Here is an 18,398-nt window from a genome sequence, read left to right on the forward strand (position 1 = left end):
TTTTAGATAATCAGTATGTTTTGTTGAATAACCAGCATACTTCCTAACATAGCTGGAGAGAATTTCATAATAGAGTTCATTCATTATTATTAAAAACACACACATAACAGCAAAGCTTGTTTTCTTACATCATTTCAATGAGCATTTCAGAATTAAATGGCAATCATGAGACCGCCAGCCTACACATGAGGAAGTGGTTTCCTCAGGCTTGCCAGATTAAAGAGTGACATCACATTATCTTCGTCAGTACAGATTCCAGTTCTTCGATAACAAGCAAATATGGAAAATAGCTTCTTGTGTCATCATGTCAGGTTCTGCTTTCCACTCTTTCATTTATTTTTTTTAAATGTACTTGCCCTAATCTCAAGACCTGACCTCCCTGGAAATACTGCAATGAGCAACCGCCCAGGCCAAAGCTTGGGATATGAAACAAATGGTAGAAATGTTCTCAGTTCTCAGTGCTGGCTTCTGCCGCAGCTGGGAGGGGGAAAAATGAGTTGTGGGTTTCCCCTTTCTAGGTTTTTTTTTTTAAAAAAAGTTGTTTTTCCGATTCCTGTCAGACACTCCCACCCACACACATACATACATACACAAAAGCCAAATGAACACAAATCGTGCTTTGCTCCTTTTGTATCAGTGGCTGCTTTCTCAATGGAGGTCAGTAGTTCTTGCCTACCATACAATAACTAGCAGGACAATCCACTATCAAATCTTAACTCGCTGACATAGAAGTGAACTCCTAGGGGCCAAGGTCCCTTTGCCCCCCAACAAAAACATTTTTTGAAGGGGATGGGGGAGCCCCAAAGTTGATGTGCATTGCCATTCAAATGGTGTGTGTGTGCACTATGTCATGTGATAGATTATGTGGGGGCAGGGCTTACCTGGGTCCCCCAATATTTTAATCAAGTTTGCACCCTTGCTCACTGACACTTACACTGTAGCAAGGGCATTTGGTTCATCCTTTTCAGTGATTTGGATCCTGAACCAAATTGGGCCAATCCAGGTGGTTCAGGCTTTTGGCAAATCAGACTGAGAGACTCCTATAAAAATAAAGTAAACTTTACCCCCAAAAGTATATTGAGGTTGCACTGGATCAGCCCATCCAGAGTGATTTGGGGCTGTCTATTACTTCCCTTGATCTGGACAGTATACTTTTGTTGATATAGCCTAGAATAGCATTAGCCTCTTTTTTTGCTATTGCATCACCTCGTTGACTCATGTTAATACTGCCGTATTAAGAGCTCAGATTTGTCTTGCTTGTTTCCCATACTCTGTGCATTGGTATAGAGATGGAGGCAGAGAAGTGAGCCTTCTTTATTGCCTCATTACCATACACTACACATGATTATATGGTTTCATTTGCGCTCAGTCAGGTTAAAAGCACACTTTCTGCCACTTGTGGTGTACCCAGCCCTTAGTTCCTGGGCATATCAGTTGTGCAGGGCAGGTTCCACAGCACCAGACATTGTGCTCAGGGGTAACCATATCAAGAACCTGAAGGGTCTCACTGTTAAACGGTGAGATGAGGCTTCAAAGGGGTCGTCTACTCTAGCTGCTGGGAAGAAAAAAACAGGGCACTTAAGAATCCATTGGGTTCCACTGGTTTCTGGGTGCAGACTATCTGAATCATTCCACCATCCCTGGAGGGAAAGATCAGAACTGTAAGTCCAAACTTCACCAGGATGGCAGGGTGTTATCCACCAGCACCCCCATCTTGAGAACACCCCTTCCTCTATCTGGAGCAAAGAGCAACTCTTGTGCGCCAGATCAATGAAGTACGCACAAATGTAGCAGGGATGTTAATCTTCAGTCTATTACATAATAGATGGTGAATATCTATCCTACGTGGCTCAGAGTATAAGTCTCTTAGCAACCACAAGGACTGTTAGAGTCCTTTTTCATTCCCCAATAGTCAATTCCCATACAACAGGGATATAATTCAAAAGTACATGGACATCTGCAAACATCAAGAATTTCTCCAGTGGGAAATTAATATTGTTATAGCTTTGCTGTAACAGGTGGTGGTGTTCAGTCTGGATGATAGTCATAGAGCCTGTATATAGAATCATAGAATCATAGAGTTGGAAGAGACCACAAGGGCCATCGAGTCCAACCCCCTGCCAAGCAGGAAACACCATCAGAGCACTCCTGACATATGGTTGTCAAGCCTCTGCTTAAAGACCTCCAAAGAAGGAGACTCCACCACACTCCTTGGCAGCAAATTCCACTGTCGAACAGCTCTTACTGTCAGGAAGTTCTTCCTAATGTTTAGGTGGAATCTTCTTTCTTGTAGTTTGGATCCATTGCTCCGTGTCCGCTTCTCTGGAGCAGCAGAAAACAACCTTTCTCCCTCCTCTATGTGACATCCTTTTATATATTTGAACATGGCTATCATATCACCCCTTAACCTCCTCTTCTCCAGGCTAAACATGCCCAGCTCCCTTAGCCGTTCCTCATAAGGCATATGTGAGGTTAGTGTCTATGAGGGGAAACCTGATGAACCAGCCAAGCCACTTGTTTTGTTAAGGTCATGTCCTTGGTTGGCCAGTTCAGTACTACCATTTACTCGCCCCTAAAGGTTGCCATACAGACAAGTGGGTGGGTCTTTCTCCACTTCTCCAGGTTGGATGCCATGTCATCTTAGGATGGAGAATAATAGGCTGAGGTTGGGGGAGGCTGCCCGTGAGAGAGTTTGACTGGTGCTGGAAGCCGAGGACAGAGAGGGCATATCTTGCTCTGTGCTGTGATGGGGCCTTCCTGGAAACCAAATGCAGAGGCAAGTTCTGTTTTAATGCTTTGGGCCACTACATCCTATGCTCAGGTTGTATTTATGTGTAAATAAAACCATATATCATGACAACACCACAGTCTCCATTGACCTTCATTCCTAGGAAACCGAATCCTGGGTCAACCCTCAGGACAGCAATACCTCAAGAACCGCATCTCCCCATATGAACCAACCCAGACCCTGCAATCTTTGTTGGAGGCCCTTCTCCATGTGTCTCCTCCATGAGGTCTGGAAGGTGGCAACACAAGAACAGGGCCTTTTCTGCAGTGGTTCCCCACTTGCGGAATGCTCTCCCCAGGGCGGCCTGTTTGGCATCTTCCTTATACACCTTTAGGTGCCAGGTGAAAACATTCCTCTTCAACTAGGCCTTCAGCGGATTAGCAGTCAAACGCTTTTTTATTGTGTCTGGGGGGGTGGGATATTGTGTTGTTGTTGTTGTTTTGCTCTTGTTTCTGTTTTATTATTTATTTTGTGTTTTCCTTTTGTATTTTTATGCTGCGAACCACTCTGTGACCTTCGGATGAAGGGTGGTATACAAATATAATTAATCACAAGAATCACAGGCATCCCTGGAGTCTCTCACTGCTCGGAAAGTGGGGTCTGTGCAACAATATGGACAACTTCCAAGCAAAAAGATGCTATCACTCGACAAGCCCACATCGTGTACCCCAGCATCTACCTGAATTAGAAAACAATAGCTTCTTGTAAAGATGCTGTGGAGTCCAGTGTACCCAAAATACTATTTTTTGCTGAATCAGCTTTAAATGTTTTTTTAACATGATCAGCAGCATTTTGCTGTTGTTTGCATTTTAAGCTTTCTATGAAACACTATGGAAGAAATAGGGGTTTTATTTGCAGGAACCTGGCACCATAATTTATAGGACACACTTACGTATTTGCAATGGGCAGAATTTACCAGCGCATGACACAGTTGCTTTGTTGAAGATCATGTGACGGATCTTTCCTGAATATGGCAGAAACTCTGCTTTCCCACTGGATCAAAAGATCACACTGCTGTGACAGACAGCTTGAATGTTTTGGTCTCAGACAAATGAGGAAGGCTGCCGGAGGGCCAAGTGAAACCCAACATGACAGCTGCATCAAGCAGCCTATAAGCATAAGCTTTAATGCTGTTAGATATAAAAGTATTGCAAGAGCTTTTTAAATATATATTTATGGTACTTGTTTGGTTTTGCTTCCTCTCTATCAACCATGGGTCTTTTATTAACCATTTATCTTAAATGTTATGTTAAGAACCAAAAACTTTTTATTGCAAAACTCCTTTATTTCACAGTGATAAGCAGAAATAGTACAGTACATCGTTACACAACGAAGTTGTTCAGCTCCCAGGTATTAAATGTCCTCTCTACCAAAACATATGCTAGGCATTTTACTGAAATGTCTTTATTCTAGTAAATAATAATGCCTTTAGCTGATATTAATAAGGTAAGGTTGGAAATTATAACAAATTGTTATTAATCATAAATGCAAAACCAAGAAGATATGATTAATCCAGCTTGATTAACAGAGAGTACAAGGGTGTGATCTCAAGCATTGCACGAAGGGGCAGCTATGGATTTGAGGGTGACTCAGAGCAAGCGTTGATTCATCCCCCTTCAGAACGGCATTCCCTTTTTCAAATTGTCACTTTTTACTTCAGCAGAATGCATTCTGTTCAATTCTTTTCACTCCTTTCCCTGAGCCTTGGAGCGTTCACTGGCTCCCACAGCTTTCTCTGGAAGGCCACTTTAACATCTTATGCACAACGGAGACCCCACTGCAAAGTTATCCGTTTATTATTCCGCTCTTTGTTTCTGTCCAATGGGAGCTCACGCTTTTAAAGACTCAAAAAGGTACTTTTTCCATGTGCCCTAGGAAAGACTGCATATGAGTCCAAGAATCCTTGGCCTACTATCCTGATGAAATATTTATCATACTAAAGGTTCCCCTGTGATATAATAATATATTGCAATGTTTTCTTTCCATGAGCATTATGCATTACGGAGTGCTCAGCCCTTAGAAGCTGCTTTGGCTGATAGCGCCGTTTTGTACATTACCTTTTTAGATATATGTCTAGTAAGCTTTGTGCATACTATGAAAAGATATAAAGTGTAAATGTGCAATAAATGCTTGTGTCATACAATAATGAGCAGGGCTACAGCTCCTGCTTTGAGTGCCCACGTTGTACCAATCCCAGGTTTGCCCCTGCATCTTGTGACAAATGGGCCTTAGATTTCACAGTGTCAAGTGTACCAAAATAAGGCGCTCTGTACCAATTTTGCGTGAAATTGCTAAGCTAACCAAACTTTGCAAGCTGTCCCTAAAAGTGGCCTCCACACCACATGCTTAAAGAGCAGTCCATCGAACACAGTTTTTGGGTTTGTTTTTAGCAACCTGGGAAACTACAAACCAAATCGCTTAACGCTAAGCGCACGTAAACATGGCCTCTTGCACACAGAGCATTTGCTGTGGTGTTGCCCTGCTTTTTTCACTTACTTTTGAAAAGGCAGATCCACAATGTCATGAACGAAACATCCCCCTCTCATTTTGTGTGTGTGTGTTGAGTTTTATGTTTAAGAGCTCCGAAAATACAACTTTTTAAATTATCGAAGGAATGGCTGTGCAATTTCTCCAGGTGCAGGTGACTTCTTGTGTTGCTGCTCAGCTGACTCTGGCACACAGACTATTTCTGAGGCTGCTATAGCCATTTGTTTTCCCTCTCCTCTGAGGGAATCAACCCTTCTCTTTTTAAATACCAGCACCTTCATATCTGTTTCTTTCTCTGTTCTTCCTGAATTGCAGTGCCACGAGAGTTGGGGGAGGAATCACGATCAGGAGTGCAGTGCAGGGGGGAGGGAATATCTGACCCTTATCACACACACAGGTCTGAGTCACACACACAGGCCCCACCCCCTGCTGCCACCCAGCATTTGGAGCTAGGGAAATGGGGACTGTCTGCTTGGTTACAGACAGCTGGGAATTTGGAAACGGGTTTCGTTCCATTTTAAAGCAGAACAGCCACTATTGGGTGCTGATAAATAATCAACACCTGGAAGCGTGCAAGGCGCATGCATCTTAGGGGAGAGGCCTGACGTAACATTTACTCTAGTGTCAGGGGTGATACACAGATATATATTGCCCACAATTCCGCTAGCGCTGCTACCACCATGTCTCTGTAGATAGAGATGGCAGTAGGAGCAAAGTTTTGGACAGTGCTGCGCTTTGGCCGTGGTTAAGAGTTCTGCTTCTGCTGTTGAAGGATTTTAAACTGTTAAAAACTATCCTCTTTTTGAGATGACAGTGACCCTAGAACCGCACACGTTACTCAAAGTCATTTGCAACCTTTTTGCAGAGACAATAGCAAACAAGGTGTGCCAAAGGCCGGGCTGACGTGGTATAAGGGAAGCTTTCTTGGTTGCCATGGCAGATACTTTGAGAAATGTTGACCCAGCATGCGGCAGCTGTGAAAAGGGCAAATAACTTGCTAGGGATTCTTAGGGAAGGGGCTGGAAATAAAACCGCCTTTAACTTTACACAAATGCCTGACGTGTCCACACTTGGAATAACATGGGTCACCATCTTCCCACCTTAGAAAGGATATCACAGAGCTGGAAAAGGTGCAGTCAAAAGGATCAAGGAACCAGGAGGCAGTCCCTACAATGAAAGACGTCCAACATTTAAGAATGTTCAGTTGAGAAAAAAGAGCATCATAAAGATGTTTGTGGAATTGTGCAAGGTGTGGAAGAAGTGGATAGTGATAAGTGTTGTTTTTTTCTCCCTTTCTCATGATGCCAGAGTGGAGGTCACCCAGTAAAACTGATTAAGAGCCAATTTTAGGACAGACAAAAGAAAATACACAGAGCACCTAATTGATATATGGCACTCACTACCACACAGTAAAGGCTATTAGTCACAAGAGTTCAAAGAGGATTATACATACTCATGGATGATGGGGTTACCAATGGCTGTTAATGACCATGGCTAAATACCACCCCCAGGATTAGAGGCAATATAGCACTGAATCGTAGCTGCCAGAGAACAGCAGTAGAAGTGACCCATTATCTTCAAGCTCCAACTGTCCACATTAGGTCACTTTCTGCTCCAAGACCACGTTCCATGGAAGAGCAATGGAAACGCTCAGCTCAGCAGATTGTTCCTTGACAATCAAGCCCACATAGGTTTGAATGTGCACGCAAACATATCACTGTGTCTTGATACAGTCATATCGCTGAATGTGTTTTAATAGTCATGCCTTCTCAAGAGCTTTAAAAAGTTGATGCAGCACCCACAGACACCGCTGTGCTGGCCAGCAGCACCCTGCTCCCCCATGAAAGGTCTCAGTAGATATCTCCTCAGAAAGTCACAATTCACAATAGACCGCTCAGTTGGTTTGTAGTGGCTCAGCCTCTCCTTCATTGAACACAGCACATTTCGTTGGCTGCCAGGACTGGACACTCACCCCCCCCCCCCGCATCCATTCTGAACTAGTAGCTAGTGCACCTTTTCTTCATTGAGGGAGGGGGTGGCATGCCCAAACCATTTTGTGGCCTTGTCATTTTGTGTTAGGCCACACCTCCATGGCAGCCATTTAACGACTGGCGGCCACGGCACCTTCTCCAAATGTGCTATTGGCTCAGAAAGATTGGCAACCCATGTTTTAAGACCTCACATCACAGCCAACCATTTGGCTCATTATTTCCAAAATACCATGGAAATTCCTCCGTTGATTCCTACATTTCAGGGGGTTGGACTAGATGACCCCTGGGTCCCTCCCAACTCTAAGATTCCACAGCTCCACCATTTGTGCATTTGAATCATGCCTCTCCATCCATGCACTTTCCCGGGCAGCCCGATAAACACTTGCCTGGTAAGATAAAATAAGACTTGTGGCAGCCTGCCTTTTTCTTTTCTTTCCGCTTTTGTGGAAATGGGGGGGGGGTGAATAAAGCTTAGCATGAGCAAGGTTATTTTGATTGCATATTTGTTGAGCTTGTAACTATTATTACCTAAATCAGTGCCAGTTTGAGGCAACTATAGTGCACAGACACAAAAAAAGCATTCTGAACAGCCCACAAAGGGAAACTATGTTTAGTGAGGAAAGTGAGAAGATAGTTGCTTTAGACCGGTATGAGTAATGTTAAGAAACAGCTGGGAAGGAATATTAGGTAATCACACACACAAGCTGGAAACTGGGAACCCCAGGCTAACATACTAGTATAATTTTGTACCCCCTCCCCTTCCCACGGATATAGCAAGGCAGAAGCCTTGATGTAGTCGGGTCTTCAGATTTAGAAGCTATTGGGGAAAGCAGCGTGACTCATCACTTTCTTTCGTAATTTCAACTCAGTCCTTCAACTGCAGTTCCTCCTAAAGACTGGAAGTAATGAGAAAGTATAAGAAATGGAGACAGACACAATATGCTTAGTGTGTAGTAGCGTGAAGCCTGTTTGAAAGCTCAATGTACATTTTTGTGTTGCTTTGTCTGAGGCCTGCAACAACAACAACAACAACTTTACATTCTTTCCATATTTCACAGAAAAGCAACGTACAACAGTTCAGCCTGCTCAGCTCTTCCCCTGCCAACTACAGATGGGCAGAGCAACCCTGGAATGTGAATTCATGTAAAATGTTGACAGCAAGACAACAAATACGGTCATTTTCGAAAGGAAAGAAAGAGGCTGAATTCCCTTTCAGGATTTACTTGCAAACAAATTATGGGTCAGTATCTACCAGTGAGTACTCCCAGGCCAGATGAATAGAAGGCGCCCGGGTGTCCTGTTCATTTTGATGACATTTGTACAGGAGTACTTTCTGGGAGACGATGCTCATATGACATTGCAGGGGGTTGGGCTGGATGATCCTCAGGGTCCCTTCCAACGCTACAATTCTACGATACAGGCTTCCCCGCCCGTCAGCTGCGCAGCTCAACAAGGCCCCTCCGCCCCTCCGGCTCACGTGAGCAGGAGGGGCAGCGGGGCTTGCTCAGCTGACATGCAAGGACACGGCATCGGCTGCTGCACTACCCTGCATGTCAGCTGTTAGGCGGGGAGGCTGAGCAGACTCAACAAAGCCCCACTCCACCTCCAGCTCATGAGGACATCCTCTTTGGGCTCCGGGGAGGGTCTCCTCATGAGCCAGGATTCTACAGGGTGCCCCCCCCCCACTTCCAGGTTCCACTTCCAGGTTCCTGGCACTGTCCGTGTGAGCAGTTGCGTGCAAGTAGAGTGCAAACAGGAAGCTGTCTGTATAGTATCTGCTGAGATTTCTGTTTCTCAGTCTATAACGTGTGAGAATTGATGCACTTCATAATGAAGAGGTCTGCGGCGGTAAAAACAAAATGTACACACACTTTAAAAAGGAAGGTACACAAAGCCCTTGTGTAACTGACGAAGCAGTTCCAAGGTATCATAGTGAAAGACTGGAGAGAGAGAATGGACTACATTCATACCTCAGGTTGAAGTAGCTTCGGGATGAATATTTTTGGGTTGCGCTCCGCGGCGACCTGGAAGTAACAGTGCATTACTTCCAGGTTTTGCCGCTCGCGCATGCGCAGACGCTCAAAATGATGTTGCGCGGAAGCGGCGACACGGGTTACATTCGCTTCAGGATGCGAACGGGGCTCCGGAACTGATCCCTTTCGCATCCAGAGGTACCATTGTATATCTTGTTCAAAATACAATTTCTGCTTTTTTCTGCTTCCTAATCTAGATATACAATCCATTAATAGGAAGAAGACAATATTTTAAATCCATTCTTAAGGAAACAGAAAGATATGATTGAGGGGGGAATTGGGAATTTATTTGAAAATAGGGGTGGAGGACATTCCTAGTAAGAATGATTCCTCCCACTGGCTATGAGGGGCAGGATCTTCAGAACTGTTCAGCTCCTGCCCTCCAGACTGACTGGCAAGAATGAAGACAACTCCTCGACCCCAAATCCAATGTCTGCAGAACCTGGCTGCCAACAACTTCAAACCAGAGAAATAGCAAAGAAGGAGACCTGGTCTTAGACGTAACAAAACTGGGCATACACCAGTACTCAAATAATGTGTGCAATATGTAAGACAGCAGCAGAAGTCCTACATCAGCAATCTCACTCCAGAAGGGGAAAACACAGAGAAAGGAGCGGTGCCCTCTGTCCCTATCTCCAAATGGAAATTCTCATTAAGTACCATTTCCATTTTTGCCAGATAGGGACAGAAGACATTCCTCGTAGATATATATCAGAGGAGCCTCGCCAGAGCTGCTTGGGTTTCCTCTGCCTTTACTTACTGCAGCAGAAACCCTCTGGAGAAGCTTTCTGCCAAAGGCTCCATCAGCTGATGAAAGTAAATCTATTCTGCAGTGTTTTACAAAAGTGTGTGGCGAGGCCCAAGTGGACTCCCAGTAAATATCTATGATAGGAAAACTACACCTGCAAGCAGCTGCGGCAGCTGCTTCCCTGAAAGAGTGAGCAGTCATTCCAGAGGGAGCAGACTTGCACATCAAGAAATCATGGCTGCAGACACATTTGTACCTTTGGAAGCCCCCGAAAATGCTCCCCACAAGGAGGGACTCCGATTTCCTAAATTTCACTGTTAGATCCAAATACAGTGGTGCCTCATAAGACGAAAAGAATCCGTTCTGTGATTCTCTTCGTCTAGCGGATTTTTCGTCTTGCGAAGCAAGCCCATTGACGGATTAGCGGATTAGCGCTATTAGCGGCTTTTAGCGGCTTATCAGCTTATCGGATCAGCTGATAAGCGGCTTGGCGGCTTAGAAAGGGGGGTGGGGACCCGCAGGAACTCGCAAGACAATTTTGTCTTGCGAAGCAAGCCCATAGGAGATTCATTTTGCGAAGCACCTCCAAAACGGAAAACTCTTTCGTCTAGCGAGTTTTCCGTCTTGCGAGGCATTCGTCTTGCAGGGCACCACTGTAAAACTGCAGGGCACGACTGACACCCAGTGAATGTCATATATGTTCTTGAGAACAAGGAGGAGGAGCTCAGAGGGAAGGCAAAACCACCTGAGCATAGAACTCTGGACACAGATTTCACCTTGGGAATAAAATCAGGATCAGGGCAGAGGACAAGCTTATATTGATGGAATATGCAGGGTTTTGGGGGGTATGCTGTCTGAAGACAAGAGTTAGCAGTTACGCAGCACATTTCTGGTGTGCCACACTTATTACCACCGTAAGTCTTAACAACAGTCCTGTAACATTCCAGTATTGCTATTCTCAGACCTGAAATGGGGAGCAAAGGCAGGCAGAACAATGGATTGCTTAAGGCAACTGGATGGCTGCTTGAGGTGATATTTGAATCAGGAACTTCTCATTTCACACTTTTAGCAACTTGTGCTCCATTAACTCTCTGAAAATATAGCACAGAAAGCAGGGGTGCTGGGTTCTGACAGCTACAGATCCTACCCATTCTTAAGGTTTGTTCCACATGGTACAAGCTACATGGAGAGATAAGTAAATAAAAAATGAAACATACTGCTGTTGGTGAATTATTTTTAAATTGTCACATGAAGGGGAATCCTCCTTATTTGTTCTCCCAAATTATTACTATTTTGCCTCATTTTATAACTAGGTTTGCTCCTATATTAAAGTGCTTTATATACAAGTCTGCCTGGCCACAAGAGGGTTAAAATATCCTTTCAAGTAAATATCCTATATAGTACCAGGTAAAAATCACACTTTTAAAGCTAACACAGTGGAACTAACCTATTCAGACACAACAAGTCTTCCTTAGGGGAATATGTCTCATTCCAGGGTTCATTCGTGGTTTCACATAGTGTGTCATGAATTTCTTGTTCAAAGAAATGTAAAACACATCCGTTTTCTGCTTTAGAGACAAACTGTAGTGCCAAATATCTTAATTTCAAAATGCAGTAGCTAAAAATAATTAAGCTTCATATAAATCCCAGTCACCTCTGTGCTATAATTTTAAATGTCCACTTCAAACTCTTTCATTTTGTAAAGAATCTTGCTGGTCAATTGTCCCATCCATTCATATTATTCTTATTGACAGCTTGTACTGTGATTTTCACTAGCAAAAAAGCAAACAAAACTGACTAGTGAATACTAGCGGTCATTCATTCAGCCTGAATCCACTGAAAATTGCAGATTTTGATAAAGTTGCAATTGGCTTTTTTAGCAGAAAAGAAGCAAGTGACTCACCCCAAGCCCTGGTTCCACACAAATACTCAAAGAGCTCTCAAAGGTCCCATACCGCTTTGTTTTGTACTGAATGTAGAGCTCTGTGTTTTCAAGTTTGTTTATGATCATTTTACAAAACACGATTACATGAGAACAACTCAGGATGACAGAAATTGCAAGCCTCTGCACGTTTACCTGGGAACAAACTTAGAACAGTGTTGTTTACTTCGAAGGAAACATGAAAAAGATTGAGGCATAAGTGGCTTACAACAAAGGTTTATTCTTAGCAGTTGGCTAAACTGGAAACCTGAGAATATCAGATTTTATTTTCCAAACATAAATTTCTGAGACCAAAGGGAGAAGACACCACACTCAGGGGCCCCTCCACTGCGCTGGAGTACAGGTCCGGCTCCATCTAACTACCAGTGCGGTTGGTAAAGGAGCAGCCCAAGGAGAAAAAGCCCAGGCGGCGTGTGCTTAAAAATGGACAATAACTTCCAGCCCATAGCTTCGCAATAAGCCAGCTGCCTCTGGGGTCACCAAAAGGTAGTAGTACTACTCCCCTTGGCAGCACTGTTGCAGGACCAGGCATCAGACTTCCCAGACCCCAACCCATACAAATACAGTGGTGCCTCGCAAGACGAAAAGAATCCGTTCTGTGATTCTCTTCGTCTAGCGGTTTTTTCGTCTTGCTAAGCAAGCCCATTGAAGGATTAGCGGATTAGCACTATTAGCGCTTTTAGCGGCTTATCTGCTGATCGGATCAGCTGATAAGCGGCTTAGCAGCTTAGAAAAAGGGGGGGAAGGAAAAAAACCCAGCAGGAACTCGCAAGACATTGTCGTCTTGCGAAGCAAGCCCATAGGAAATTCGTTTTGCGAAGCACCTCCAAAACGGAAAACCCTTTCGTCTAGCGAGTTTTCCGTCTTGCGAGGCATTCGTCTTGCGGGGCACCACTGTAAGAGACCAATAAGACTGGGTTTGAGTCAAAAACAGGCCACCACTTTACTGAATACAGATGAAAGAGGTTTGGTTTGGGCAAGTGGGCAATCTAAATACTTTCGGCCCGTCCCCCGGAAGTGATGCGTGGTCAATCAAGGAAGAGTTCCTAAGACTTACATCCAATAGGGTGACCCCCGCAGGGACCGATGTCTGGGGGAGTGCCTTTGGCCCTGGCCCCCTGTACACGCAGACGTGGCCACTCTCCCCGGATCCTTTTAATGGGCTACCCCAGCATTTGGAGGGGCAGCCAGGGACTACAACCTCCCCTCCGTCCCAAACAAGGGATTGCCCCAGTGCTCAACCAGTTGTGACGAATTGCTATGAGGTAGGCAAAACCACCAGGTCAGTGCCAATTAGCCCGGTGGGCAAATTCCTACCAGGCCCCTTAAAGAACGGCGACCACCGCAGCCACAGCAAAGTCATTGCCTATCAGCGTAAACGGTGGATGTGGGGGAACCCGGTGCAGGAACAAACAGGCTGTGCCCCAGGTGTGGGCTGCTTAAATGGGCAGGGGGCGGATCTGAGGGAAGCCCACCGTCAGCTCTACTGGCTCCGCCCACATCCCAGCCTGCATCCCCATTCGCCAATGTAGAGGGCAGGCTAAGATCCAGCTCCTGATAGGCAGTGGGGGCATATGCCCGATCCACTATCAGGAAGGGCACTGCTGTTTGAATTCCACTGTTGGGGAACGCTGCTGCACCAAGAGAGGTGAGTGGACTTGTATTATATGAGGTTACTCAGGGCTTCGTCCCTGCCATTCCTCCCAGGGACAAAGCTGCATGCTCCGCTACCGGGGGTGGAGAGCAGGCGGGGGTGTGGCTGGTGCCCACGGGGGCATGGCGCACCTCCTGGGGGCGTGGCATGCCGCCTGCGGGGGCGTGGCATGGCACACTGCTTGTGGGGGCATGGTGCGCATCCCAGGGGTGTGGTACACCACCCACAGGGGCGTGGTACCCAGCGCGCAGGGGTGCGTGGCACGTGTCCAGGGTGGCCGCCGCGATGGCACCCTATCGGAATAGTGGTACCAGGGGTGGGCCGCTCGCTCTGTACTCCCGTTCCTACCATAGCTGTCAACCTTCCCTTTTTTTGCGGGAAATTCCCTTACTCCAGCACCGTTTCCCGCTGCTTCCAGCTGCTATCCCGGATTGTTAGATATCCCGTAGACTGTCCCCGGACAGGTGAGGCTGCTGATCCCTTATTTTCAAATCTGAAAGTTGACAGCTATGGTTCCTCCGCCAGTGATTTCCCTCACCATTAACTCCATGCAGCTTCGTCTTCTCACCTCGTACAAGCTGCTTTCCCCTTTCCCAACCCCAGACCCGAAGCCGCTTCTCTCTCCTGCTCTGCAGTCCCACTCTGCGTCCGTGTTCCCCTTCACTCCCAGGTCCTTGCCTCCTCTCTCCCCTTTTGTGCAGCCGCCCTGCACCCAAACCATCCCCACGGTCACCTCCTGCATCTTCCTCCTCCCACACGTTGCACCTGCTAAGCACGCTTTTTTCACTTTCCGCCCAGTTCTTAGTGAGTTTCTCCTTGCAGAAAGTTCCACGCAGCTTACACCAAAATTGACACTGCCGCTTGCCCTGTGCTTCCTAGGCACGGGTCAGAAGTTTCTGCCTTCTCCTGCTCCTTTCCCAGGGAAAACACTCTCTTTAGCTCTAAACCGGAATAAACAGCTTGGAGGAGTAGATAGCGAAGGCCTAAAGTAAAAGGTAAAGGTAAAGGCAGCCCTGACCGTTAGGTCCAGTCATGGCCGACTCTGGGGTTGCGGTGCTCATCTCGCTTTACTGGCTCAGGGAGCCGGTGTTCAGCTTCTGGGTTAAGTGACCAGCATGACTAAGCCGCTTCTGGTGAACCAGAGCGGCGCACGGAAACGCCATTTACCTTCCCGCCAGAGCAGTACCTATTTATCTACTTGCACTTTGATGTGCTTTTGAACTGCTAGGTTGGCAGGAGCAGGGACCGAGCAACCGGAGCTCACCCTGTTGCGGGGATTCGAACCGGCGACCTTCTGATTGGCAAGCCCTAGGCTCTGTGGTTTAACCCACAGCGCCACCCATGTCCCTAGCGAAGGCCTAGCAGGGCCCAAATTAACAAAATCCATCCCATCATTTCAGACTCAAGTTAGATTTGGAATCGGGGTCACTTTGATAGATGCAGACCACATAGGGTATCGGCACCAAATTACTGAGTCAAAACGGAATTTAAAACTGAAGCTTTTTACTGTTGCAAATAAAGGTGCTAAATTTAGCGCCTGTTCCCAGGACTCAGTTAAGCTCCTCTTAATATAATACGGTCACTGCTTTTCAGCTACGCAGAGCTATAAACAATGGCCAACAACTCTGCTTTTATTTAGAACTTGAAGGGGGTTATTATTTTAGCAAAGGCTTTAAGAAATCCTACCTATCAGAAAAATGCACCTTGTGGAGAGGAACTTCCTGTTTTCATATTTGGCTCCTGTTTCCCTCAGTTGCCGGTTATTAGGCAGTTAAATATGAAATGTATTTTTAGCTCACTTGTGCCTATTATACAATCCCTACCACAGCTTAAAGAGCTTACAAATTGAGAAAATGTAATTACCGTATCAAAGATAAAGACAAGGATATACTTAGTCCCTTTGAAACAGCCAGTTGGTTGCTTTGGGATGTTGTCTCTTTTTTTAAAGTGGAAGTAGATCAATTTTTAGATGGCTGAAAATACTCAACCATTCAGCCTAAAATAATATTTTATTTCCAAATTTTGTATCCGATTCAAAAAGGTTTTCCCCCCACTAGCTAAAGCATTAATCAATTGATTAAACTTAGCTCTAATAAAATAGGGTTGGTTTAACTAGTGAAAAGGTTTTTTTGAATCAAGTACAAAATTCTGAAATAAAATGTTATTTTTAGGCTGAATGATTGAATATTTTCAAAAGTATAAAATGGACAGATTAAGAAGAAAAGAAAGTGTAATTGCTTATGTGGCCTCTAGTTTACCTAGTAATTTATATATATGCACTGCATTTTCCACAAACCCAAAATTTGTACCCAAAGCAGTTTACAGAAAATAGATAACAGAAACAGAATTGTAATACATAATAAACGACAATATCATATTCAGTTGTAGAATTATTAATTCAACCATTAACAATTCATTTTAAAAATATTAAAAAGTGAGCACAGGTTCACCATTATTGACCGTTTGGTCAATTAGCAACATTAGGTCAATTAGCAACCCATTTATGCCGCCACAACAGACCACAAGTTCTCCTCACAGTTCTGCATGTGAATTTTTTTTATTAAAGTTATTCATAATGCAATAAGATATAGAAGACTAATCCAAATAAAACACAAAAAGCAGCTACAAAAAACACAAATCGAACGTAGAATGTGGAGTCCTCTCTTAAAGGTAGTTCTTAAATTTCTGTGCCTCCCACCCAGTTCTGCTCACAGTTCAGGAAGAAGCTTCCTCCTAAAGGTTCCCAGGGGCAAGGCAGATCTCTCACCTCACAGCAAACTTCCAAGGAAGGTCCCTTATGCAATGCAGAATGAGTGTGTTTCAAAAGCATTTGCATTATTCCACACGCTGGGATTTCCTCATTCTCATGTGAGAGTCTGGGTGAAAAGTGGAGAAACCTTGGTATGTGATTCTTATTCCCCACACCTTGTCCACATCATCAGGAAATGACATTGCTATGATTACCTTTGTCATTCATTCACTGAGACTTAAATCACTGCATGAGTGGTATTTGGGATTTGCTGGGCACTGAGCAGTCCTTTAGGACAAGCTGGGGCTGTCCAAAAGGGATGAGCTCCACTTGAACCAAGATGGAACCAGACCAGAGGTGTTCACCTGCTGCTCCTAGAAGCCTCTGAGCCATAGGTAAAGGTAAAGGGACCCCTGACCATTAGGTCCAGTGGCAGACTCTGGGGTTGCGGCGCGCATCTCGCTTTATTGGCCGAGAGAGCCGGTGTCACAGCTTCCGGGTCATGTGGCCAGCAGGACTAAACCGCTTCTGGCGAACCAGAGCAGCGCATGGAAATGCCGTTTACCTTCCCTCCAGAGCGGTACCTATTTATCTACTTGCACTTTGATGTGCTTTCGAACTGCTAGGTTGGCAGGAGCCATAACAGGGGACATAAACTGGGAATGCAGCTGCTGCAGAACAGATGTTATGTCAGATACCATACCTATCCTGAAAACTGAAAATTCAGCATAGGATGATGACAGGTCATCATGCCCATCATGGGTCAATGACCTGTTTCCCCAGTCTTTATTTAATATTTTAATTAATTGAAATACCCACTTACCGGAAAAGAGTAGCATATTAACGGCACACTCCTCTTGCCCATGGGTGCAGTAACTGGAATCAGAATTACGATGGCCTAGGTGCATACTTGCATGTTAAGCAGTTTGGTCTCTGCTGAATTTATCTTGGGATGGAACATGCAAGCCATCAAGTGATGTTGCAGCCATCTAGTGATGAAATGCCATGTGTGAACCAGTCCTTTCCTTCCATTCATGTTGCAACAGTATGTTAGTAATTCCAGGAGTGGGGATATGGATATACTTGCTATTTGCTGAGATAAACTGAGTAGACTGATTAGACTGCTAATTGTTAAATGTAAGTCTCCCCCACCCCTTTCCCCAACACAAATAAAATGACACATTTTAGACAGACTGTTCAGGCTCTCTCTTTTGCCAGTATACCCAGCAAATAGTCTTTTGGAAGAAGCTGAGTTTCTGTTGTATGAATCAGGCTTATCTCACTTTTAACCTGTTCCCATAATAACTGTATTTTGGAATATATTTACATGGAGGTGTGGAGAGAAAGCTGCTGGTTTTTTTCCCCTGCAAGCATTTTTAAATAGCTATCAGCACTTAATATTGTGGATCATTGTACAATTGTGAGGCGATACGTTCTACTGTGGTTGTAGAAAGGCTATTCAACCCAATTTTGGCCTTTCATTTTAGAACAGAAAAGCTGCTTCCATGTGATTGTTCCTGGTAGACAGAATGGCTCTTTGTGACGCAATACGTCAGAAATATGTCATTCTTTGATGCAGACTTGAAGGGGTAGGCTGGAAGAACAGCTTTCATAGGAAATAGGAAAACAGTTTTGTTTATACATGGAGCTATGCAATCTCTCTGGGGCTTCAAGAACTGTAATGATGATGATAATCTACATAGTGTTCTATTGTTCACTTTTGAATAATACTACTATACATTTTTGAGAGAGAAGTTACCATTACTGCTCACAATAGATACTAGTCTAAACCTGTGTGTGTTAAGTGGAATATACCGTATTTTTCGCTCTATAAGACGCACCAGACCACAAGACGCACCTAGTTTTTGGAGGAGGAAAACAAGGGGGGGAAAAATTCTGAATCTCATAAGCCAGAACAGCAAGAGGGATCGCTGCGCAGTGAAAGCAGCAATCCCTCTTGCTGTTCTGGCTTCTGGGATAGCTGCGCAGCCTGCATTCACTTCATA

The 18,398-nt window shown here is 44.9% G+C and overlaps 1 protein-coding gene and 1 long non-coding RNA gene across 9 annotated transcripts in view; one reads left to right on the top strand and one right to left on the bottom strand.

Moving 5' to 3' along the window:
* Positions 1-18,398, top strand: part of LOC308571350 (uncharacterized protein) — a 127,677-nt gene that overhangs the window by 92,595 nt on the left and 16,684 nt on the right. The window contains exon 2 of one of the 3 annotated variants that reach the window (XR_014001304.1): positions 8,325-8,957. The exons of the other annotated variants lie outside the window; for them this stretch is intronic. The gene's annotated coding sequence lies outside the window, so the exon portion shown is untranslated. Of the gene's footprint in view, positions 1-8,324; positions 8,958-18,398 lie in introns of those variants that run through there. 3 annotated transcript variants of the gene reach the window in all.
* LOC308571358 overlaps positions 1-18,398 on the bottom strand; it is an 80,711-nt gene that overhangs the window by 44,961 nt on the left and 17,352 nt on the right. The window contains exons 5-6 of one of the 6 annotated variants that reach the window (XR_014001316.1): positions 17,216-17,338; positions 16,405-16,519 (exon numbers count right to left, since the gene is read on the bottom strand). The exons of 3 other annotated variants lie outside the window; for them this stretch is intronic. This is a non-coding gene — a long non-coding RNA (uncharacterized lncRNA). Of the gene's footprint in view, positions 1-3,620; positions 6,443-7,176; positions 8,163-16,404; positions 16,520-17,215; positions 17,339-18,398 lie in introns of those variants that run through there. 2 more of the 6 variants (XR_014001314.1, XR_014001315.1) reach the window with 2 other exon arrangements.

This window comes from Podarcis bocagei (genome assembly GCF_964188305.1).
Source record: "Podarcis bocagei genome assembly, chromosome: 13".
In the NCBI taxonomy this organism is placed as follows: Eukaryota; Metazoa; Chordata; class Lepidosauria; order Squamata; family Lacertidae; genus Podarcis; species Podarcis bocagei.